Source organism: Triticum urartu, chromosome 4 (assembly GCF_003073215.2).
Source record: "Triticum urartu cultivar G1812 chromosome 4, Tu2.1, whole genome shotgun sequence".
Classification (NCBI taxonomy): Eukaryota; Viridiplantae; Streptophyta; class Magnoliopsida; order Poales; family Poaceae; genus Triticum; species Triticum urartu.
This window is the reverse complement of record NC_053025.1, coordinates 215,053,735-215,080,073: the sequence shown is the minus strand read 5'-3', so window position 1 is coordinate 215,080,073 and position 26,339 is coordinate 215,053,735.

The following is a 26,339-nucleotide window of genomic DNA, read 5'->3' as shown; positions in this document are numbered from 1 at the left end:
AACACTAGTGCACCTAGTCCTTATAGAAAGAAAAAGAAAAAGAAAAATTATAGGACTTTGCACACTTCTAGTGAACCTGAAATAGAGAAACCTCCTGATAATGATAATGAAATTTCTGTCTCTGATGCTGAAACTCAATCTGGTGATGCACACTCACCTAGTGATAATTAAAAAGATAATGTTGAGGCTCACAAAGACACTCAACTGAGTAATGAAAAAGAACCAGATAATGATGTTGAGATAGAACCACCTATTGATCTTGATAACCCACAAGCTAAAAATTAAAGATATGACAAAAGAGACTTTGTTGCTAGAAAACACGGTAAAAAAAGAGAACGGTGGGTTCAAAAACCTATGGCTTTTCCACCAAAGTTAGATAAAAAGAATGATGATGAAGAATTTTAACGCTTTGCTGAAATGTTGAGGCCAGTTTTTTTGCGTACTCGCTTGACAGATATCTTGAAAATGCCTCCTTATGCAAAATACATGAAGGACATCATCACAAATAAAAGAAAAATACCAGAAGCTTAAATCTCCACTATGCTTTCTAATTACACTTTTAAAGATGGAGTACCTAAAAAATTTGGAGATCCAGGAATACCAACTATACCTTGCTCCATCAAAAAGAATTATGTGAAAACTGCTTTGTGTGATTTAGCAGCTGGTGTTAGTGTTATGCCTTTCTCTTTATATTAAAGACTTGACTTCAACAAACTCACACCTAGTGAAATATCTTTGCAAATGGATGACAAATCAACTTCCATACCTATCGGTATCTGTGAGGATCTTCCCGTTGTTGTTGCTAATGTTACTACTTTGACTGACTTTGTTATACTTGAGATGCCCGAGGAAGACAACATGTCGATTATCCTTGGTAGACCCTTCTTGAATACTGCAGGGGCTGTTATTGATTGCAATAAAAGTAATGTCACTTTTCATATTAATGGGAATGAGTATACGGTGCACTTTCCGAAGAAACAATTCCAAGTGAATGGTATTAATGTTATTGAAAAATCTCTGACAATCACTATTGGAAGCTTCCAAATACCTCTACCTACTGTCAAAAAGAAATATGAAATACTTATTGTTGGGGAAATGCACATCCCCACTGAGGTAACCTAGTGATTTATGAAAGTTCTTCGGTTTCATGCTAATGGAAAGTGGTTGTTAATAAGACTTGATCAACCTTATTAATCGATCATTTTTTAACGGTATGAAGTTCCTGAATTTAGTAAGCACTACTTTCTCTCCCTACTTTTTATTCTCTGTTTTTATTAGTTAAATAAAATAAAATGCCATGTTTCGTCTATTTTCTGAATTTCCAGTACAATAAAAAATGACCCAAAAATTAAAGTTCTCAGAATGCCCTGAAAATTTAATACAATTTTTTCTAAATATTTGAGAATTTTTGGTGCAAATAACATCAGAGGGAGGTGCACCAGGTGGGCACAACCTAAGTTACCTCTTCATACCACATCATCACCTACCTCTAGAAAAAAATCCCCATTACTCTCTCTCCCGTGTTCTTGAGCTCAAACCGGTGGATTTTGATCTCTTTGCTCGAAGCTCCGTTTTTTAAACTATTTCGGGGGATTATTGCTTGGTATGTGACTTCACCATTTGTCCAATTAGTTTTTGTTTTAGTGGTTTATAGTTTGAATAATTAGCTGCTCTTGGTGCTACTGTAGATGTACTTGCATGTTGAATTCTTAGGGTTCTAAGTAGTTTGAATGCTTGCTATGGCCTCTATGTATCCCTATGAGTAGTTGCTATAAGTCTTACAAAGTTCTGTTGACAAATTTTTGTCACTCCAAAAATTTTATTTTCAGAAAATTGTACGCGGACATGATGAACCTATTTGGAAGGAATTCTTTGAGGAGACGATCCTCGGGGGCATCTTCTAGTGATAGTTCTGCTTGTCGGTCTTATGTTGAACCAAGTGAAAGTTCCACGCGAGATGCTTCCACCAAGACATGCTTATGGACTAGCGATGAATATATGATGCGTGTGGGCATTAAGGAGGAATTTGTGCAATATGTTCACAATGCCGACCTCGGTCTCTACCTATCAGATAGTGTGTACAACACCAACTTCTGATTGAATCATTTATCAAAGGATTTAAATATTTTTCACGTGAGTCTAGGGTGTCATTTAAGCTTTATGATAATCCTTATACTATCCCATAGGAGAATTTTGCTTATCACTGCAAGCTTCCATTTTGGGGTTCGCTTGATTAGCCACCAACGGTTGAGTACGAGTCTTTCTTAACTAGCATGTGCTACAGTGAAAGTAGGGGAGTGAGACAAGGAAGAATAAAGAGCATTCATTTTCCCGCAATTCAGTATTTTGCATTATTTAATGGGAAATGCATAGTAGGCAAGCAAGACTGTAGCATACTTTGTGCGCCAGACTTGAGCCTCCTTCACATCGCTCTCACTGGTGAAAGGAATTATAACCTTGGAGCGATTGTTGCACATAGACTCCAGCACAATGCTAATAGTGGTTGGTTCTATGGTGGAATTTATGTCACGCGTTTAGCACGGGAGCTGAGTGTTTTGCCTTTTCCCTTTGATCCTATCCTACCCACGCGGTATTTAGATTTTGTCACTCTGAAGGAACAAAAGATCCTTAAGGGAAGGGTTGATAATTTCACTTACAATATAATGTTTAACCAAATATCTATTGTGGACACATATTTTCCCGCGCCTACTCTTTTTGATTATAACAGCAAGGGAAAATATTTTGTTCTTGAGAACGAGGCCCGAGCTCATAACACAACAGTGGTGGCGGCACGGCGTGCTGAGGCATCCACACTGAGAGCCTCCGTGAGCTACCACGCCGACTACTACCCTGTAGGCTACAGATCGACTACCAAGTTAGGCCAAAAGCCTAAGCTTGGGGGAGTACGTGTTTCTCACTGACATTACATTCATGCATATTATCCCATTTATCAGTGCTCACACTTTTTCATTGTATCATTCATGTTTAGATTTGTTTTCTTGCTTTCTTCCTATGTGTTTGAGAAACTTTAGAAAAACCAAAAAAAATTAGTTGTAGTTAATTTACTTTCTATGCATGTTTAGTAGTAGTACTAAAATGAAAATCCAAAAAGATTTCCTTGTTCTTCTTTTGATTGTTGGGAGCTTTCCTGTGTAAATAGTTTTCTCGTTTTTGCTTTTCCCTTTTATTTGCTTGCTAAAGAAAACCAAAAACTCCAAAAATATTTTAGTGTGTTTCTATGAATTTCTTTTCTTTTATTCGAGTTGTACCGAGGAGAAGACTGCGATGAAAATGTTGAGTGGCTCTCATATGAATAATTGTTGAACTAATAAGAGCTCATTTTACCTTGTCTTCTCCTGTTGACTAAAATGTTTGCAGATTCCAGCTTAGTCCATGGCACTCTTGCACTATTATTATTTTCATATCATTCGGTCGTGCAAGTGAAAGGCAATAATGACGACATTCGATGAACTGGCTGTGGCAAAGAGAAACTAGTATGAACTCGACTTGTTCTGTTTGTGTAAATATGTTTAACCTAGCATCCATGATTTAGCCCATTATGATTAAACATGTTTGCAATGACAATTAGAGATTATAGTTTCTCATGCCATGCATAAGTAGCTAGGAGTTAATAATGATTTATCTTGGATATCAACATAGCGTTAAGATGATCGTGATGTAGTATGATGATATGGTATCCTCCTTTGAATGTTCAAGTGGCTTGACTTGGTATATTTTCATGCATGTAGTTGAATCAAAACCAACATAGCTATGTTCATGGTGTTCATATCCTATTCATGCTAGTGTCCAACGTTACTTATGCATAATGCATGGTTATGATCGTTGTTGCTCTCTAGTTGGCCGCTTCTCCATCTAATTGCTAGCCTTTGCTTGTACTAAGTGGGGATTCTGCTTGTACATCAAAAACCTTGAACCCAAAGTTATTCCAGATGAGTCCACCATACCTACCTATATACGGTATTACCCTACCATCCTAAGTAAATTTGCATGTTCCACCTCTAAAAAATTCTAAAAATTATCCATTTTCTGTGCCAGGATCGTTCATGGAACGACGGGAGGTGGTCGATATCTTCCCTGCTAAGCGGGTTATTCTCAGGTCGAGTGTTTATTCACTCGCCATCGCACGAGAAAATGAGCGGTAATAGGGATGCCCAGTCCCAAACTGCAAGCATGAAAAAGAGTTCATCTCTGAAATAATTAAACAAAAACTCCCAATGGAGTCAAAACCTTTACTTTTACCGCTTGGGAACCGCCACTAGCATGCTTAGCATGGAAGATCTTGATAACTTATGGTCGTGAAGTGAATAATAAAGGTGCATGTCTCAAAATATCATTTATCTTTGTTTTAAAAATTGAGCTATGGCACCTCTTCAAATCACTTCTTCCCTCTGTGAACGGACTTTCTATTTACTTTTATGTTGTGTCACCACCTTCTAAAACAAGCGCCAGAAACTAAGTAGAGCACATCGGTCGTGATTTATGCATTGTGTGTAGCTAATGTTGGGTGTATCATGACTAGATCTTTTCTACCATGAATTACAATGTTTAGTCGCTGCTTGAACTTTGGAGGTGCTCTACATTTATGTTTTGCGGTCTCAGAAAGGGCTAGCAAGATACCACTATTGCCATATTATATCATGGTTGTTTTGACAACGTGTTGCTGTTTAATATATCTTATTATTGCTCGCTAGCTGATTATGTCATTGATATTAGTCATTATAATCTTTAAGAGTTATTGTCGACATGGTTAGTTATATTGATTGGCTGAAAACCTGGATGGTGTTTAAGCTTATGTATGCAAACAAGAGCAAAAGAGTTCGTAAAAGTTTTTCTTTCTCACTCTCAGTTTATCAACTAAATTGCTTGAGGACAAGCAAAGGTTTAAGCTTGGGGGAGTTGATACGTCTCCAACATATCTACTTTTTCTCACGCTTTTCCTCTTGTTTTGGACTCTAATTTGCATGATTTGAATGAAACTAACCCCGGACTAACACTGTTTTCAGCAGAACTACCATGGTGTTGTTTTTGTGCAGAAATAAAAGTTCTCGGAATGGAACGAAACTTTGCGAGGATTTTTTATATCAATAATAAGAATTTCTGGAGCCAAAACCCACCAGAAAGGGCCCCCTGGGTGGGCACAACCCACCAGGACACGCCCCCCTCTCGTGGCGCACCCAGGTGGGTTGTACCCACCTGGTGGCCCCGCTGACGACCCCCCTAATACTATAAAATCACATATTTCCATAACAAAATCAGGGAGAAAGAATTATCGCGATCCATGAAACGGAGCCGCCGCCAAGCCATGTTCTTCCTTAGGATGGCAGATCTGGAGTCTGTTTGGGGCTCCCGAGAGGGGGATCTTCGTTCTTCATCATCACCAACCCATATCCATCACCAATTCCATGATGCTCCCCACCGGGAGTGAGTAATTCCTTCGTAGGCTCGCTGGTCGGTGAGCAGTTGGATGAGATTCATCATGTAATCGAGTTAGTTTTGTTAGGGCCTGATCACTAGTATCCATTATGTTCTTAGATTGATGTTGCTATGACTTTGCCATGCTTAATGCTTAACACTTCGGGCCTGGGTGCCATGATTTCACGTCTGAACCATTTATGTTATCATCATTATATCCATGTTCTAGATCCGATCTTGCAAGTTATAGTCACCTACTACGGTTATGATCCGGCAACCCCGGAGTGACAACAACCGGGCCCACTCCCGGTGATGACTGTAGTTTGAGGAGTTCAAGTATTCACTATGTGTTAATGCTTTGTTTCGGTTCTCTATTAAAAGGAGGCCTTAATGTCCCTGAGTTTCCAATATGGACCCCCCTGCCACGGGAGGGTAGGACAAAAGATGTCATGCAAGTTCTTTTAATAAAGCATGCATGACTATTTACGAAATACATGCCTACATTATATTGATGAACTGGAGCTAGTGTCGGCTCGCCCTAGGTTATAACTGTCTCATGATGAATATCATCCAACAAGTCACCGATCCAATGCTTACGAACTTTTCCATATTGTTTCTGCTAAGTTACTACTGATATCATCACTGTTACACTTGCTATAAAATTAGTGCTATCATTGTTACTATTATTGTTGCTGCTATCACTACTATCAAAACCATCAAACTACTTTGCTACTGATCACTTTGCTGCAGATAATTAATCTCCAGGTGTGGTTGAATTGACAACTCAGCTACTAATACCTTCAAATATTCTTTGGCTCCCCTTGTTTTGAATCTATAAATTTGGGTCAAATATTTACCCTCGAAAACTGTTGTGATCCCCTATACTTGTGGGTTATCACCGACGGAGATGCATCGTATGTCCGAGCTGGCCTTGAAGGACCTCTATATCAGCCTGTGGCTGGCTGAGCCCATTCCGGACACCTACTTTGGCCTTGTGCAGAGGCTGCGGGAGGCGCCGCTCCGGATTGACGCCGTGAAGCGGTCAGCGTGCCTTGAGTGGGTGAGACTCGCATTCACGAAGACCATGGTACATTGGCTAAGGATTAATCCAATGGAGATGACCACTGGTCCTTCGTTCCAGGGGAAGGAGCATCGCCGCCCCGGGCAGTACTTCGCGCAGGTGATGACCGGAGCGTAGGCGATAGAGGGCCAGTGTTCAAAAAATGTAATGCTTGAGTAGTTGTAGAAAGTTTGTACCAAGTGGGATTTATGCTTTTTTACGCGCTTGAAAAACTTATTTGATATTGTAGTGATTAACTTTTGACTCCTGTGTGGCCGTATGTTTAGTTCTGAAAGCTGGTAGTCGCCGGCTTCAGCCCCCAAGTGAATATCACGAAGGGTGTTTTGTTTCCGCACTATTACACTTAGCCAACATCTTGGTGCCCGGAGGCGGTAGTGTGGGAACGAAACCAGGTGATCACACTATTCAGTTTTACTACTTTCACTTAACCTTAGGAGCTTCATGGCGGGGACTAGGGACTAGCCCCCGGTGTGTTTGTGATGTACTTGGGGGTCAAAGCCTGCCCATTCCAATCATGTGGTTTGTGTTAAGACAAGCCTTTCATGTGACAGGGCAAAATTGCCAACGACTTTTAGAGTCCAACCTCGTCATTAGATCGCAGCCACGTTCACGCTTACTATGACGATCAGTTTTTGTCCTTGTCCTCATGAGGTACTTGACCAGTTAAACTAGTGGTACAATCGTAGGGGTTCTCCCTTTGCCTTCTTAGCCAAACATGTGGAACATAAGGGGAAAACACAGGAGTCGGGCAACCCAACTATTTACCCTAGACATAGTTCAGAACAGATGCATATAGTGCAATATCTGAGACGCCAGACAACTAGCGGGAAGCGGTGCCCGAATTAAAGATATTGAGCTGATATATAAATCGAACTCGTGACTAATTAATATGTTTTCATGCCGGGCTGTTCGAAGAGCGAGGAGAGAATTGGAAAGGGAGTCAACCAGTTGCTGGATGCGGATGTTCGAACACCATAAAGGGCATTTTCATTAATTCTCGTAAGCTCAGCACGTGTAACCATACAATTCCAACTACGAAGGCATTACTTGTAAGATGAAAAAAAAAGAAAATGTACAAAAGAAAGGTTGACACAGGGCCTTGACGCGTGAGTTGAAGCCTTCACTGTGCCCTGTTGCACGTCTGTGCTTTTGCTTTTGATAGGAGGGGATTGGGACCTTTGATTAGACCTTTGGGGCGAGGACCCTGCCAATGGAGCTTTAAGCTATGGGGTGTCCGGAATTGGTCTCCAGGTCGTCCGAAAATGAAGCGATTTCGTAGTTCGAGTTAATGTATGCCTCACAGCTGCTCATGGTATTTTGAATGCAAACTTGTGCTGACGGATTTGAACCCATTTACTATTGTCACCGGCCCTTACGGCGGGTCAGCATCCGGACCTGTATGGGCCGGTATGGTCTTCAGCCGCTAGGGCCACAATGTGCTCTTCGGTTCGAAGTGAGCGTTCTATGTTGCCGTTCGAACTTGAGGTACACGTAATGCGAGACGACATTGAATTTGGCGAACGTTGTTCGGCCGAGGAGGGCGTGATAGCCGCTGCGAAAAGGTGTGATATCGAAGATCAAGTTTTCGCTTTAGAAATTATCAAGAGACCTAAGCAGTACTTCGATCTTCACGATGCCCATGCAGCGGGCCTCCACTCCCGGAATGACCCCCTTGAAAGTGGTATTACTGGGTTTAACCCTTGATGGATCATCCCCATTTTCCTCATTGTATCCTCGTATGTCAGTTTGAGGCTGCTCCCTCTGTCCATTAGGACTCTAATGAGGTGGAATCCATCGATGATGGGGTCTAGCACTAAGGCTGCAGACCCTCCATGCCATATGCTGGTGGAATGATCCATGCGATCGAACATGATCGGGCAGGCTGATCATGGATTGAACTTTGGCACTACTGGCTCGACGGAGTATACACCCCGCAATGCTCTCTTCCTCTCCATCTTCGGTGCGTGGGTTGCATAGATCATGTTTACCGTATTGACATTGGAAGGGAAGGGTTTCTGTCCTCCACTATTTGGCCTGCGGGGCTCGTCATCATCTTCGCTTCATGGGCTTTCGCCCAAGTCTTCGGCTGTGAGTTTGCTGGCCAATTTGATCACCCAAAAAATTTAGTTGGAGTGGTTGGCGGGCTTCTTTGATGTGCCATGGATCTGACAAATGCATGTCCAGAATCGTCTCTAGTCTGTACGGGCCATCACTATTTCCTTTAGGGGCTTTCTTTCAGGATCAGGATTTCTGATTTTGGAATCCGGCATTTACTGTTGTATCCTCACCTTTGCCATCGTTGTGGCTACATTCATTCTTGTTGCGTCGGGGCTTTCCGTTTCCATCCCGAACCTCGGAGGAACCGAGTTTGTCTGGGTTGGTGTTCTTGCAAGCAAGCCAATTGCCTTCGTCCAAGCAAAAGCGGGTCATGAGGGAAGTAAGGGCTACCATAGTTCTTGGTTTATCCTGGCCGAGCTGCCGTACAAGCCATTCGTCCTTGACACTATGCTTAAAGGCAGTTATCGGCATTCTAGGCCCGGGGGTGCCCAGACTTGCCTGCCTGCGGGACTATGCGTGGCTCCACCAACAGCCTGGTACGGCCCATCTTCAGCAGTGACCACTCAAGACGCTCACGAGGGGCCAAGCCTCATGAGGCGTACGACACCAAGACCTACCCGGGGGCGGCCTCGCTAGGCTGGCTCCCGAGGAGCAGAGATCTCAATGCAAGGGGCACCTCGCGAGGTTCATGTGACGTGAGCCATGACGACCAAGGCCAGGCGGGCGCCAGCGGGCGTAGTACCAATTTCCTTTTTCATGCTAAAGAGGCAGGCACAGGCGAGGAGTCCCGAGGCATGAGGCAAAGGTTTCCATATCGGTGCAACAAGACCAAGACCAGGAGGATGGCACGACGGAGGTCAACATGGAGCCCACAACAGCATCACCACCAGAGCCTTTGGCAGGCGAAGACCACCTTTTGTTAGGCCAGCTTGTACTAGTTGTCTCCCTTCAAACTTGGCCATTGTGGAATCCCTTCCCGCCACACATTTGGGAAGAGGACCAGGGCCTCTATAAATAGGACTAGCCACCACCATAAGGGGGGATCACATCGTCGGGGATTGACTCATCTTAGATTGGGTCCATTCCGTCCTCACATCCACTAGCTCGCCGAGCTCAGGAACACCTCTCCTCCCGAGGTTGTTCACCCTTGGTACTAGTACATCCTTAGCCCATGAGGCAATCCACCAACACCACACTGGAGTACGGTATTACACCTCAAGGTGGCCCAAACCAGTATAAACCCTTGTGTCTCTTGTTCCTTGGGTTTGTCGAGCTAGGCCGTTAGATCGTTGAGTGAGCGAGCTAGGGAGAGTGTGTTCTTCATGCGCACCCTAGAGTTAGAACCTCAAGGGTTAGCCGGAACCCGAAATACAACATTTGGCGTGCCAGGTAGGGGTGTGCTGAACTTTTCTTCCGACGATCGACGTACCACTGCTCCGCTGCATCCATAGACGATGCTCGCCGAGCCCGTGCTGAGCGCCAGGCCGCCCTCGCCGCTCGTGTCGCTCAGATGGTGCCCGTTGGTGGACCTCCCCGCCATTCCCCATCACCCACTGCCAACGCCGCCACCGGCCCGGCGGGAAACGAGCAGAAAGCTTCGTCGCTACACCCCTCTTTGCGGCGGGGCGGACGCACCGCCACCCCGTTGCTAACTCCAGCCGGCTCGTCGCCCCACGCTCATCACGCACCCACGGACGCGCAGGTCGCGCTGCTCTTAGCACGCGAGCACCTGCGTTACCACCAGGTCAACAACCTCTATGAAGACTAGCTGGACAGCATCACTGAGCTCATCAGCGCCGTTGGGGTCTCCCCTGCACTGTCTCTCTAGCTGCCTTGCCCACCTCCACATCAAGACATCGCCCTTGCCCCGAGATGCGCAGCCCCGCAGCGCGACCCGGCACGCAGGGCGCCCACGCACGAAGAGTGAAGCTGCCAAGAGATCCCTCGGCCGCAAGCAGACGCTCCTGCGCTCCCATCACCACCACATCAGGATCGCGCGCGCCCTGCGCCGGTGGCGCCTGGGTACCAAGACCGGGCTCTGCCTCCACGGGGGTTGCTGCGCCTTCACCCTGGAGCTGCGCAGCATTGTATGGCCTAGCAATTTCAAGCCCAACCTTCCTCCGCGCTACGACGGCACCCCCGACCCTGCTGAGTTCTTGCAGCTCTATTAGCTGAGCATCGAGGCGGCCAATGGGGATGAGAAGGTCATGGCGAACTGGTTCCCCATGGCTCTCAAGGACGGCGCGCTCTCGTGGCTCCTGAACCTGCCTGCAGGATCGATGTCCTCCTGGGGTGAGATGCGCGATCGCTTCGTCGCCAACTTCCAAGGCACACGCGACCGCCCGCCTGCCGCTGGTGACCTATGGCACATCAAGCAGCAGCCAGGGAGACCCTGCAGAAGTACATCTAGCGTTTCAACAGCGTTCTCCTCAAGATCCCCAAGGTGACGGACGAGGCCAACATCTCGGCGTTCTGCAATGGCGTCCGTGATGTCAAGATGAAGGAGGTGCTCACCATACACGAAGACATGTGCATAGCTCTGGAGATGTTCAACATGGCGACCAAGTGCGCATGGGCTGAGGAGGGACGCCTCTCCCTCCTAGAGCTTCCAGCAGCCGACCTAGAAGACAAGAAGGCCAAGACCAAGGACGTGAAGCGCAAGGGGGCTGACGTACTCGCGGCAGAGCCGGAGATGAAGCGCGGCTGTGACCAGCCTGAGTCGTCCAAGGCCAACTGCCCGTTCTATGCCTTCCACAACGTGCACAGCCACAACACCAACGATTGTCAAGAGCTTAGGGCCACCCGTGATGGGCGCTTCGGCCGACACCCCGGGAACAACGACCGAGGCTACGGCCAAGGAGGAGGACGAAGTGGAGGACGCTGGGACAACCGCGGCCCCCGCCAGGAGTGGCGCGACCGGCCTCATGAGGACCTCTGGCAGGACCAGCCTTGCAAGGGCGCCTGGAGAGACCAGCCTCATGAGGACCGCCCTCAATGCAACGCTGGCCTCCCTCCCCGCCTGCCACTACCAAGAAGGAACGACGACGATCATCAAGACGAGGGGGCTGGGGGCTTCCAGGAGCCTTGCGCCATCGCTTGCATCTTGGGTGGCACTCAGGCCCCACCCTCCCACCGCACCTTCAAGTAGTTTGCTCGCGAGATGAATGCGGCCCTTCCCAGGCTCGAGGCCACACGACCGCTCAGGTGGTCCAAGTGCATTATCACCTTCAGCTCGTCAGACCAGCTCAAGTGCGCGCCAACTGCCGGCGCCCTCCCGATGCTTTGCTCGCCCGTCATCAGCAACGTCCTTGTCACCAAGACCCTCATCGATGGTGGCGCAGGACTCAATGTTCTTTGCATCGAGACATTCGACCGCCTCCAAGTGCCATACGATCAGCTACAGCCCACCAGGCCCTTCTCAGGAGTAGCCGAAAGCTCCACCACCCCGATAGGGCAGATCTGCCTCCCTGTCACCTTCGGCCAGCGTGACAATTACCGCACCGAGCTCATCGACTTCGACGTCGCCCACATCCGTCTGCCCTACAATGCCATCCTTGGATATCCGGCCCTAGCCAAGTTCATGGCGGTGACCCACCACGGCTACAATATCCTCAAGATGCCAGGGAGCCATGACGTCATCTCGGTCACATACGAGGAGAAGGACACGATGTGCTCCCTTGAGCGCGCCTACAAGGCTGCGGCAGTCGAAGACCCAGACAACAAAGGCCCCATCTACCCTCCTGAGGCAATCCCCAAGAAGAAGAAGCATCTGCGCCTCCAAGGGCCTCAGGAGAGCGGCGTCTCCAGCGGCACCACCTCAGGACCAGCGCCCACGGATGGGGCGCCTCCCTCTCTCGCATAGGAAGGCGCGCACGGCACCCTCCTTAGGCTGGACTCGGGGGCTCTCTTCTAGAGGGCCTCTGACCTAGCCAATGTCATGAGGGAGGTGCTTGGGCACCACATGGAGGCACGCTTCACCGCACGCTTCCCTCATCAGGGCACATGGCACGAGGTGCCCGGTGCTCAGGAGTTCACCACCAAGACCACCAAGGAACTTCAAGAAGTAAGATCCATGTGCGTCGATGTTCCTAGGCTCAACAGGGCCGCATCTCAGGGGCACTTCTGGACATCAAGCGTTGGTCAATGCGGAGGCCCCCCACACAGTTACGTTCGCATGCCCTTCGGCCTACCGAACGCGATTGTCGCCTGCAACTGGCTCACACAGGGCGCCCTGGTGGGTCGTGAGGCCAGGCGCCAGGCCGTCCTGGGGGAGGAGGAGCCAGAACCTCCAGGCTCCCCTGGGAACCAGCCGTCGGACGACTCGTAAGGAGCGACTTCTTCAGTGCGCCTCTTCAACTACTTCGACATCTCTCCAGCGACAGCACCGGGTGAAATTTTCTAGTTTGTTCAGTTGGGGGCGCCCCTCGGGCCGCATCATCCCCAGGTCGCATGGGCATGTCCCTACGACGCCTATACTTTTTACACATTTAACTTATTCTGTTGGGGCGCCCCTCGGGCTGCATCATCCCCAGGCCGCACGGGTCCGTCCCTGTGGCATGTATCGTTCTTGCATCTATTCGAACTAGCTTGCCTCATTAATTAAGTCATCTTATGATCATCACCTGCTTGCCTGTTGCCCTTGCGACCACCCTCGTTGCTGACATGCCTCCTGCTCATCCCACAACAGTGCCTACACATGCTGGCACGGCGCTTGTGCTCAGACCCGTCCCTGCAATGCTGACAAACCTGAGTGGTTGAGCTCTGGCTCGCGGCACGCCCAGGGCACGTCACCTCACTAGACCCTTAGTGCCTTCATCTTATTGCGGAAAGATCAGCGGCAGGACAGAAAATGCGTTTCCCAGCTATATCACCCTCTCGGACTAACCCACAGGAATCTCCGGAGCTAAGCTACGGGTATCCCTGTCAACTGCTCCTTTTCATGTGATTTGCTTGCACGTTAAAGGGAGGGCTCCTAAGCATCATGCCTCAGGAGCCCTTACCGACTCTCCATCCCTCACCCCTTGGCCTTAACCACGACATCGTGACCTGGCATACCAGCGGCGGCTGAGCCTCACTCGAGGGTCGAGACCCGAGGATGTAGAGCACTTAGAAGAACGTGAAAAGGAGAAGCTGGCGCGGATCTAACCTAGAAGTAGCACCATCGTTGACACATAAATTGGGCATTGCACAAGGAATCGCTCCCGGCTCGCTAAGATAAGTCACACATTCAAGTTGGCCCGGCACTGCGGCTCAGGATTTCCGGCCCTTACAGCCTTGCTCCGGCAATGACGCCTTCCTTTTTGCCTTTAGGAAGGTGCTTGCACGCCAAGGGGGGGCTCATGAGCGTTGTGCCTCCGGAGCTCTTACGGGACCTTGGGCCGCTCACCTCCTGGCCTTGACCACGACATCATGACCTGGCATACCAGCGATGGCTGGAGCCTGCCTGGGGACTGGGACTTGTCGGCGTAGAGCACTAAGCTACCACAAGGACGAAAAGGGGAGAGAATGCCATAGCAAGACATGCAATCGAAAATTTCATAATAAGAATAGCATTGATGCAAAAGCACTACAGATTCTTTACACACCCCCACGGGGTTCATCTCGATTCCTTGTAGGGAACCCAAAAGGAGGTTTCTAGGGCTCATATCTATAGATGTCGCTCCTGACGCCATCATCAACAGTGGGCCATGAGGGGCCGACACCAACCCCATCCAGATCAGCGATGACGACGACGAGTGGACACTGCTGCTGCGCCCCGGGCACGGCGAAAGCTCAGGGGCACGTAGCTGTCATCGCTCATCTCCGGAGTCTCGTCAGGCTCAGGAGAGTCGCTGGACTCCCAAGCGCCGTCACTGCCTCTAGAGGAGCTATCAGCAGGGCCGAGGGCGGGCCCAGCGCCTGCCGCTGCACCGTCCTGGCGACCCCCTCTGGGATAGCACTCCAGGCGGCCTCCGTCCTCGTCGAAGACCTTGAAGAACATCGTGGAGGCGATGTCATACTCGAAATGGATGGTGAGGGCCTCCTTCGCACGGTAGGCGCAGGTGACCTCTCCCCATCCACGAGTCATGAAGATCTTGCCTGCGGAGACGACCTCGACCTCCGCTCCCATTGTCAGGGTGATACATTCGGCGTGCTGCAACCACAGCTCGACAGCCCCCTTGGCGGCATCTCTCCTACGAAGAACTGCGGGAATCTGATCCATGTGTGCAGAGGCATCGCCACCCACATCATGAACTTGTGGGAGGAGCCATCAGCTTGAGTTTGCGGGACGGTGGCTTGTGCCACCACGACCTGGCCACCATGGCCATGACGCGAGCGGCATGGGGCATCGCCTCCTCCTCCAGGGCTTTGCGCATGGGCATGCAAGGGCAGCGGGTAGCCTGGGGGAGGTCACTCGTACTAGGGCCTCATCACCTCCTGCCTCATGAAGACACCGAGGGGGCGGTCCAGCCTCTTCTTCGGTAGAAGTGGTCCCTGCTCTTCATGAGGGTTTTTTCCCTTCTCAGCGGCAGAGAATATCCTTATCGGCGCCATGGGTGTCGCAGCAAGAGGGCGGAGCAAAGAGGAGGAAGAAGAAGTAAACGGAGTGGAGGAGAAGATTAGCAACGGGGACCCGGCCCCTCTCCTCAGTTATAGCCAGAGGGAGGCCAACCATTCGTCTCCACGATCATAGGTAATGATGATTTCCCACTTCATGCAGTGGCGTCATGTCAAGTTGGACGGTTGCTGATGCAGCATAGGGAAGCGGAGATGTCCACGTCCCATCAATTGCCACGCGTCGACCAAGGCCGCAGGCGGTTGTTGCTCGCGGCGCTCCGCACTTGACTTTTGGCTTCGCCTAGAAGCCAAGCTCGAGCGCACCTTGGGCCGGGGGCTATCATCGGTGGTCTGGGACAGGGGGTGCCCAGACTTGCCTGCCTGCGGGCCTGTGCGTGGCTCCACCAATGGCTTGGTATGGCCCATCTTCAGCAGCGACCACTCAAGACCCTCGCGAGGGGCAAAGCCTCATGAGGTGGACGACACCAAGACCTCCCTGGGGGCGGCCTCACTTGGCTGGCTCCCGAGGAGCGGAGATCTCTATGCAAGGGGCACCTCGCGAGGTTCATGTGACGTGAGCCATGATGACCAAGGCCAGGCGGGCGCCAGCAGGCGCAGTGTACCAGTTTCCTCTTTCGTGCTAAGAGGCAGGCGTAGGAGAGGAGCCCTGAGGCATAAGACAAAGGTTTCCATATCGGTGCAACAAGACCAAGACTGGCAGGATGGTAGGACGGAGGTCACCATGGAGCCCACAGTAGCATCACCACTAGAGCCTTTGGCAGGCGAAGACCAACTTTTGTCAGGACAGCTTGTAATAATTGTCTTCCTTCAAACTTGGCCGTTGTGGAATCCGTTCCCGCCTAACATTTGGGAAGAGGACCAGGGCCTCTATAAATAGGACTAGCCACCACCATAGGGGGGGATCACATCATCGAGGATCGACTCATCTTTGATTGGATCCATTCCATCCTCACATCCCCCATCCCGCCGAGCTCAAGAACACCTCTTCTCCTGAGGCTGTTCACCGTTTGTACTAGTTCATACTTTTCCCGTGTGGCAATCCACCAACACCACACTGGAGTAGGGTAGTACACCGCAAGGTGGCACGAACCAGTATACACCCTTGTGTCTCTTGTTCCTTGGGTTCGTCGAGCTAGGCCGTGAGATCATTGAGCGAGCGAGCTAGGGAGAGAGTGTTCCTCGTGCGCACCCCAGAGTTCGAACCTCAAGGGTTAGCGGGAACCCGCAATCCGACAGCAGCCAAGGCTTCGGCATTCAGACAGTCAACGATCTGATTTTTCTTAGTTAGGAATCGATTCCAAAATTGTTGGGCAAATTCTTCGGGTTGTTGCGTAATGCGATTTAGGTCATCAGCATCTAGGGGCCGGACATAGGTGCCCTGAAAGTTTGCTCGAAAACAGTCCTCAAGCTCTTCCCAGCCACCTGTAGAGTCTTCGGGAAGGCTGTTCAGCCAGTGTCGAGCTGGGCCTTTAAGCTTGAGCTGTAAATATTTAATGGCGTGGAGGTTGTCTCCCCGCGCCATGTGGATGTGGAGGAGGAAATCCTCTATCCATACGGGTGGATCTATAGTTCCGTCATATGATTCGATGTTCACAAGCTTGAAGCCTTCTGGGAATTGATGCTGCATTACACTTTCTGTAAAGCACAGGGGGTGTGTGGCACCCCGAACTCGGGCTACGTCGTGTCGGATGTCTTCGGCCCTTCTACTGTCACTACAAAAACAGACACATCCGTGACATTTTGGGCCGAACAAATTTTTTCTGTCATACTTATGACACTTCTATGACGCTAATTGTGACAAAACCTGGTATCATCATAAATGTGGTGGCTGTAACACCCCAGATGTAACTTGCCATAATTTTAACTCCAACTCTTGCCATTTCCGTCTTTAAGTTATGAGATTTCCCATCGTGGTTGGGTTTTGTCTTGTTTTCCATTTTGTTCATGTCTTGCATTTCATATCATGTCATCATGTGCATTGCATTTGCATACAAGCTCGTCTCATGCATCCGAGCATTTTCCCCGTTGTCCGTTTTGCAATCCGACACTCCCACGTGCACCGGTGCCCCCTTTTTGTCTCTTTTCGTGAGCGGATGTTAAACATTCTCGAAAAGGACTGATATTTTCCAAGTGGCCTTGGTACACCACCGGTAGACCGCCTGTCAAATTTCGTGCCATTTGGAGCCCATTTAATACTCCAACGGTTAACCGGGTAACCGGGAAGGCCTCTTTTGTGTTGTAGTCCAACAGCCCTCCAAAATGGCCCAACAACCCATCTAAACCACTTCCATGTCCTCCGTCGTGGGATCGCGATCGTGTGGGCGAAAACTACACTTCATTTGGACACTCCAAACTCCCTCTACCTATAAATATGTGCACCCCTCCTCCAAAATTTGGGTCCCAAAACCCTAGATCCAACTCCTCCGCACTGTCGGACACGTCCGCCGCCGGCCGGACGCGTCCGCCGCCTCCCTCATCCAACCGGAGCCTGCCACGTCAGCGCTCGCCGCCTCCCTTGCCACCGGCCCGCCCGGGCCCGAGGCCGGCCCCCGCGGCCCGTTTCGCCGCCGCCACCGCTCGTGGGCAACTGCGCCCGAGAGCGTCAAGCGCCACCGCCGTTCGTCCTCTCAGCCGCCTCGCTGACCTCCGCCGAGCCCGCGGACTCGGCCACTCCTCCGCCATCCTTCCTCCGGCAAGCTCCCCGCTGCTCCTCCGCCACGACGCCCGCACCCCGAAGTCCGTGCCACCCCGGCTCCTCGTCACCGCCTCCTCCTCTGACAGGTGCCCCGACCCCGGATCTCGTCGGCTCTCTCCTCGGGCAAGGTCCCCACAGCTCCGACCGTCGTCCTCGATGAACTCCGGTGATCCTCGAAGAACGTGCCACGGTCAAGTCCCTAATATTTTCATGCTCTGTTCAACGCATCATATCTCCATGACTGTAGGTCCGTTTCATGCGCATGAGATATGAAAATGTTGATTGGGAGATTCTCTTCATTTCATTCCATTGTGGCATGCTTGTTTGATTTCATGTTAATGCCCAAATCATTGATGCTAGAGTGCTATAAATTTTTTATTGCTGCTACTTATCAGTTTATGGTGATTTGTCATTTTTGCCACATTTGATGTGTGCTTCATATGGGCATGAGCTCTACATGTGTTTTGGTCTATGTCATGCCATCTTTACAGGGGTACTTTCCATGTATTTTTTTGTGATCAATGTGGTGACTAGCACAAGCATGCAAACTAGGCTTCGTGATATTGCTGTTTTGAGGGACTTAGGATTTTGCTATGTCCTTGTTCTGCTGTTATTTTGATGCCATGTAAACATGATGCTATAGTGAGATCCATGCTTGTTTTGAGTATCTTAAGTAAGGATGTTTTGAACATATGGTTATGCTCTATCCATACAGGCCCCTTTTTGCAATTATGGAGTGCCCTAGCATTTCCTAATCTTGCTCTACTTTTGCTATAAAATGTTCCTGGCAGATTGTTTACATGTTAATCAATTTTGCCATGGTTGTTGTTAGTGATCCATGCATGATATGAACATACTCTTCCCATGGTTAGTTTCATGAACATGTCTTCTTGTTGTTAGTATGCTTGTCTTGTCATGCAATGCTTTGTGGTGAGTAGTTTGAGCTCGCAAAGATGCCTGCATAATTCTGTTTATGCCATGCTCTGTTTTCTGCTATGTCTGAAACTGTTAATAAAACTTGCTATGTTTACATGGGTGCCATCATATTTGCTGTGCATTTTTGGCTCATGATCAGTAAGCGACTTTTGTTCTATGCATTTAGTAGATTCATGCCATGCATTTTTAGCTATGATATGTTCCTGTGGCATGTTGTTTGCTTGCTCTAAACATTGCTTCCTGATGTTATTTCTGGCATGTTAGTATTTTCACTAAGTCCGTGAAGCTGATATCATTTGCACTTGTTCCATGCTTGTTTGAACCTGCTCTTTTGTGATTTAGCCGTAGTTCAGTCTTCATGTTTTATCAAGCATATTGTGTACATCACTCCCATATACTTTGTTGTTATGTTGGAGTCCAGTAGCTTAGTTTCTTGTTGCATTCTAGATGGCATCGTGTTGTTAATCGCTGAATTGTGCCATTCTTGTTTTGCTTGCCATTTGCAAACAGTGCATCCGTTTCCGGTGATCTTTATACCGATTTCGACCGAAATCATCTCATGTTTCTAGCGGCACACTTGGTTTGCCAAGTTGATGCCTTGTTCATTCTTCCCCTTCCAAGGCACGCATAAGCATTGCATATCGTGTCTTGCATATCATGCCATGTTTAGCATCATGTTGCTTGTGCATTGCATGGTGATTGATTATTGGTCCTTTGCTTGTGTTCTAGCTCTGGGTAGAGCCGGGAGACGAGTACGCTAACGAGGATCAAGCTTTCATTAACTCTAAGAACTTTGCAGGCAAGATGACCATACCCTCGAAATCAATTCTATCTTTGCTTGCTAGTTGTTTGCTGTATTGCTATGCCGTGTTACCTACCACTTGCTATATCATGCCTCCCATATTGCCATGTCATGCCTCTAACCCACCTTTCCTAGCAAACCGTTGTTTGTCTATGTTACCGATTTTGCTCAGCCCCTCTTATAGCGTTGCTAGTTGCAGGTAAAGATGAAGTTGGTTCCATGTTGGAACGTGGATATTGTTGTGATATCATTATTATCTCTTATTTACTTTAATGCATCTATATACTTGGTAAGGGTGGAAGGATCGGCCTTATGCCTGGTGTTTTGTTCCACTCTTGCCGCCCTAGTTTCTGTCATACCAGTGTTATGTTCCTTTATTTTGCGTTCCTTACACGGTTGGGTGTTATGGGAACCCCTTGACAGTTCGCTTTGAATAAAACTCCTCCAGCAAGGCCCTACCTTGGTTTTACCCTTTGCCTACCTACCACCATATACCTTCCCTTGGGTTCTGCAGACTCAAGGGTCATCTTTATTTTAAACCCCCCCGGGCCAATGCTCCTTTGAGTGTTGGTCCGAAACAGGCAACCTGCGGGGCCACCTCGGGGCAACTTGAGGGTTGGTTTTACTCGTAGCTTGACCTATCCGGTGTGCCTGGCGAACGAGATACGTGTGAATCCTATCGGGATTTGTCGGCACATCAGGCGGCTTTGCTGGTCTTGTTTTACCATTGTCGAAATGTCTTGTAACCGGGGTTCTGAGTCTGATCGGGTCTTCCTGGGAGAAGGAATATCCTTCATTGACCGTGAGAGCTTGTGATGGGCTAAGGTGGGACACCCCTGTAGGTTTTGAACTTTCGAAAGCCGTGCCCGCTGTTATGGGCAGATGGGAATTTGTTAATATCTGGTTGTAGAGAACTTGAAACTTAACTTAATTAAAATGAATCAACCGCATGTGTACCCGTGATGGTCCCTTTTCGGCGGAGTCCGGGATGAACACGGCCTTGTGTTATGCTTGAGCGTAAGTAGCTTCAGGATCACTTCTTGATCACTATTAGATTCTCGACCGTGCGTTGCTTCTCTTCTCACTCTCTTTTGCGTAAGTTAGCCACCATACATGCTTAGTGCTTTGCTGCAGCTCCACCTCACTACCCCTTTCCTACCTTTAAGCTTAAATAGTCTTGATCGCGAGGGTGTGAGATTGCTGAGTCCCTGTGACTCACAGATTCCAAACAGATGGAGGTGCCGATGATGCCAGTGTAGGAGATGCTACCGAATTCAAATGGGAGTTCGACGAGGATTCGGGCCGTTACTATGTTTCTTTTCCGGATGATCAGTAGAGGAGCCCAGTTGGGACGATCGGGAATCTAGCATTTGGGGTTTTCTTTCTTTGTTTTGGTTCCGTAGTCGGACCTTGATTGTATTCTGGATGATGTATGACTATTTATGTATTGTGTGAAGTGGCGATTGTAAGACGACTCTTTATCCCTTCTTATTCAGTACATGGGACACTACAAAAAAAAGACACATCCATGACATTTTGGGCCGAACGAAATTTTTTTCTGTCATACATATGACACTTCTATTACGATAATTGTGACAAAACCCAGTATCATCATAGATGTGGTGGGCTCCTACTTCTATGACAAAATATCATGATAGAAAATGGGCTTTTCGTCCTGGGTGGGCCGGAGACGCAGCTGCATGACATTCTTTGGGCCATCCATGACGGAAAAAACCATGGTAGAAGCGAGGGCGAGGAATATTTTGGGGAGTTCCCAGTTACGGTGGGTGGTCGGGGGCCGAGCGATGCGCATTTCTCTCGTACACGTACGCGCATGTGTGTGAGGCGTTGGCTCTAACTGAAACCGAGCAAGGCTGTTAACTGATGCCTCTGGTTGAACAGTGAGCGTTGCGGGGGGTGGGGGGGGGGGTTTGGATGAACAGTTCCCGGTGGGGGTGGATGAACAGGACCCCGTGGTGTTGCCTCTGGATGAACAGGACCCCGATCGATCGAGCCGGTTGGGGCTGGATGAACAGGACCCCGTGGAGGGCTGGATGAACAGGACCACCCCGTGGAGGGTAGGATGAACAGTAGACGGTGGAGGGCAGGATGAACAGTAGCCCGTGGAGGGGTGGTTGAACAGGAGCCCGTGGAGAGGGCTGGTTGAACAGTAGCCGGTGGAGTAGCGCGCGGTGGAGGCTGGATGAACAGGAGCCCGTGGATGAACAGTCGCAGGTGGAGGCTGGAGGAGGTCGACGGTGGATGAACAGTAGCTCGTGGAGGCTGGAGGAGGTCGACGGTGGAGATGAACAGTATCCCGTGGAGTCCCGTTTTGTGGTACCACACCCCTCCCGATGAACAGGACCCCCGTTTCGACCGTAGGAGGTCCGTTTCATCCGTTTTGCGGTACACCACACCCCTCCCGATCAACAGGACCCCCGTTTCGACCGTAGGAGGTCTGTTTCCTCCGTTTTGTGGCACGCCAGACCCCTCGCGATCAACAGGACCCCGTTCCGAACGTAGGAGGTCCGTTTCCTCCATTGTGGGGTACGCCAGGCCTCGTTTCCATCGCCTGTTCCGTCCAAGCCCTCCCGATGAACATGAGCAAGCATTCCGTTCCGACCCAGCCGGTTGGCTCCCACGTGTTCCGTTTGCCTCCCCATGAACACGACACATTCCGTTGCCTCCCCATGAACACGATGATGACGTTGTTTCTCCGTTCCGACCCAGCAATGTACACGAGCCCTGGCCATACATATGCGTGAGTAGGCGTTCGAGACCCCGCCCGTATGTACAGATACGTGGCCGTATTTTCTTTCTTGCACCCTGGCCGCCTCTACTACGACACGTGCGCGCCTCTACATCCACCAGTAGTACGTACACGTTCGCGACCAGAATGACAACGCTACGTACGCTTCGACCAGGTGGGTCCCGACTGTCAGGCACTTCCTTGCCTGCGAAGATGTAGCTGGTGGGTCCCAGCAGTCAGGGCGAATCTTTTTTTGCCCGGACGCACTTCCTTGCGTGCGAAGATGTAGCTGGTGGGTCCCAGCAGTCAGGGGAAATGTTTTTTTCGCGAAATACAGTGGCCCGTCTGGGTCCCAGCTGTCAGGTGGAGGAATCATTATTTCCGTAATAAGGAGGCACTTCCTTGCTGCGGCCGTGGACCCAGCTGTCAGCCTCTCCACGTACAGTCCACGTCCGATGGAAGTCGTTCCTTGACCACGTTGACCACGCCGCGCGAGAGCACCAGGGCGGTGGACGACGGCGAGGCCTAGGAAGGGGACGACACGGAGGCAGGGAAGACTCGGCAGTTGTTTCCCACGCGGAGGGGAGTACGACTGTACGAGGGTTTACTGGTTCGTCTGCCGTCGCCGGAGAATAACAGCAGGTGTGGGTGAGTAGAGGGATGGCTAGGCCAGCGATGGGAGTACGGTCGGGCGGTGAGGCCTGCGCAGCAGCACAGCCGACCGCGAGGAGGAGGGAGCAGGCAGTCCCACCGGTGCTTGTTTGACCGGCTGGAGCAGGAAGAGTAGAGACTGAAGAAGCACGACGGCCGTTGGATGGACATCCAACAGTCAGTGCTTGTGCGTCAACCTTTTTTTAGGAAAGCCTCAAATCTATGGAAAACAACATACATCCCATCTGCCCATATTCTTTTAGGAAAGCCTAATAATTTACAACCCATTTTATAATTCTTAAGGTTTTTTTGGAGCCCATATTGTTTTGTTAGCATTACAGCCCATATTTGGCAACGGTTAAAAAATTATACGAAATTTTGCATATTTCGGTGCGGTCCAAACTGTTTTTAATCCCGAAATTTCGACTCACATTCAAACTGATTTTAAAAATAAATGTATATCAATATAAAATCCAACAAATTCTCCACGCATAAAAATTAATGTAATTTAAAATCTCGAAATGAAAAAAAAGATATTTGAAACTAATTGCCGGTTTGATGTGTTTTAAAAATGTACATCCCATTTCTCATTACTGATGGGCCATTTTCTCGGCCAGCCGAATGAAAGCTCTCCTCGTCTTGAAAGATTTGCAGCCCAACAGGCCTGACAAAGCGACTTACTTGGCAAATCACAAAAAACTGGGCTGTGGCCGTGGACCCAGCTGTCAGCCTCTCCACGTACAGTACTCTTCCGATGGAAGTCTTCCTTGACCACGTTGACCACGCCGCGCGGAGAGCACCACGGCGGTGGACGACGGCGAGGCCTAGGAAGGGGACGACGCGGCAGTGGAAGCCCGCGGAGAGGGACTACGAGGGTTCACTGGTTCGGCTGCGGTGTGAGGCTGCCGTCGCCGCAGGGCCTGGACAGCGGTGGGAATAGTAGGGGCGGTGAGGCCTCTCGCGGCAGCACAGCCGGCCACGGGAGGCAGGAGCATGCGGCACGACCGGCGCTGCTTTGGGCGGCTGGAGCAAGAAGACCAGAGGTTGAAGAAGCACTACGGCCGTTGGATGGACATCGTACGGTCACTAGAGCTAGAATCATTCATATTGACTAAGTTGACAAAGCCCTTCGTCCCCGTCAACTTAGTAGGCCCACAAGTCAGCCTCCCACAAGGTGGGTCCTAGCCGGGGGGAGTATTCATTTTTTTGTGCGTAATAAGGAGGCACTTCCGGTGGGTCCGAGCTGACAGCGGGGGGAACGTTTTTTCCAAAATACGGTGGCCCGTCCGGTGGGTCCCAGCAGTCAGGGGAAACGATTTTGCAAAATACTGGTGGCCCGTCCGGTGGGTCCCTGCTGTCAGGTGGAGGAAATCATTATTTTCCGCGTAATAAGGAGGCACTTCCTTGCTGCGCCGTGGACCCAGCTGTCAGCCTCTCCACGTACAGTCCACGTCCGATGGAAGTCGTTCCTTCCATGTTGACCACGCCGCGCCGAGAGCACCAGGGCGGTGGACGACGGCGAGGCCTAGGAAGGGGACGACGCGGAGCCAGTGAAGACGCGGCAGTGGATGCCCACGCGGAGAGGAGTATGAGGGTTCACTCGTTCGGCTGCGGTGTGAGGCTGCCGTCGCCGCAGGGCCTGGCCAGCGGTGGGAATAGTAGGGGGCGGTGAGGCCTCCGGCAGCACAGCCGGCCACGGGAGGCAGGAGCAGGCACGACCGCGCTGCTTTGGGCGGCTGGAGCAAGAAGACTAGAGGTTGAAGAAGCACTACGGCCATTGGATGGACATCGATACGGTCACTGGAGCTAGAATCGTTTATTGACTAAGTTGACAAAGCCCTGGCCATTAACTTAGTAGGTATACAAACAGTTGTGGTCCGGGCGCAGGTGGAACCCCAAGCCCAGGTCACTTGCGAAACGTGTATTGAATAGCGGCGGCACGCCTTCGCTCCGCCTTTAGTGTGGGAGTATCCGTTGGATGACTCAGATAGCGGATTGTTAATTTAAGCTAGGTGCTGTCCAGGATTGGTTATGCATGGGATCCATCAGTTCATTTGTTGGGCGGGTGATTGAGCTTAAGAATAATGCCGAGATTAGAAGAAGGAAACCAGGCGAGCTTCTTCGGCACTACGAACATGCAATACACTTGAGATTGCCTTAGAAAAATTGTTAGCTTGTTGAGTGAGTGTAATAAGACTATAACTTTAGACAAAGCACACTGCTATGGAGATCTATGACGAGAACATCTTGTCTCTAGCCGTGAACGCAGGTCAACTTATGTAAGTCCCGCACAGAACCCGGCGATGCCAGGAGGAAGCTTTATTATGCTATCCATGTTAGATGTAAGAATGTGCCAGCCACTTTAAATTCTGATAATGGGCATTAATCTTTAGCGAGGGCCACAGTGACACTATGTTAAAGGACATTCACCACTCCCGCAATACTTTCCGAAACACGCAAAGCTCGACCCACTCAAAATACAGTAAAGCCACACAAAATTTTTCGCACTTAATCTATTGACGTGGGATCCGACAATATTTATCCGAAATTTTCAGTCAGATAAATACAATTTCAATTAGATAATTATATATCTACTGTAAAAAACTCCGAACGGAGAAAATCATGGCGATCGTACACCGACGCTATAGCGAATCAGCATGAAATTAATAATTGCAATAGTCACTACAATCCAGAAATACGAATATCTATAAAGTAAATCCTTCAACACCCAGTGTTCAGGGTGCATTTTATTGTATATTTAACGTTGCCATTAGGTGCAATTGGGCTCCTTGACTAGCTACTATGAATTAGACAAGGTCCCATTTATGCATTCTTTAAGCCTCATTTTCATTGTTAGGAAACCCTACATGGAGTTCCGACCTCAGGAAGTAGAAGTTTACAGCCTGCAGCCGGTGGAAGGAGAAGAACCCAACTGACCTTGCATGGGTATCCCAATATAAACAGCGAGGAGAAAAGCTAGGCGATCTATGCCACTTTATGCACATTAGGAGAAAAAATAATTCTGGTCTGGGATGAGTCTGCCGGTTCTCAGTGAAACGGCTCATTGGCAGCACCTTCGCCTACGACTAGCCTCAAATAACTGCTACAAACATTGTTAGCGTACTAGTTGATATGTTTTCTATAAGCAAGCAAAATAAGATTAATATCTGCGTTGCAATAAACATCGACAACATCGTCATTGCCAAGTGCTCACACACTCTCAAAAACACAATACTAGCTTTACTGTATGCGTCTGGGTCCAAGACCCGGTCGCGTAATTCTTTTTACTGATTCAAGTCCCAAATACGTTTATCCTACTAGACTGCAAACGTAATAAGTTTAGCAAGGGTGGGGGACTATGATGTGTAACGGAAAG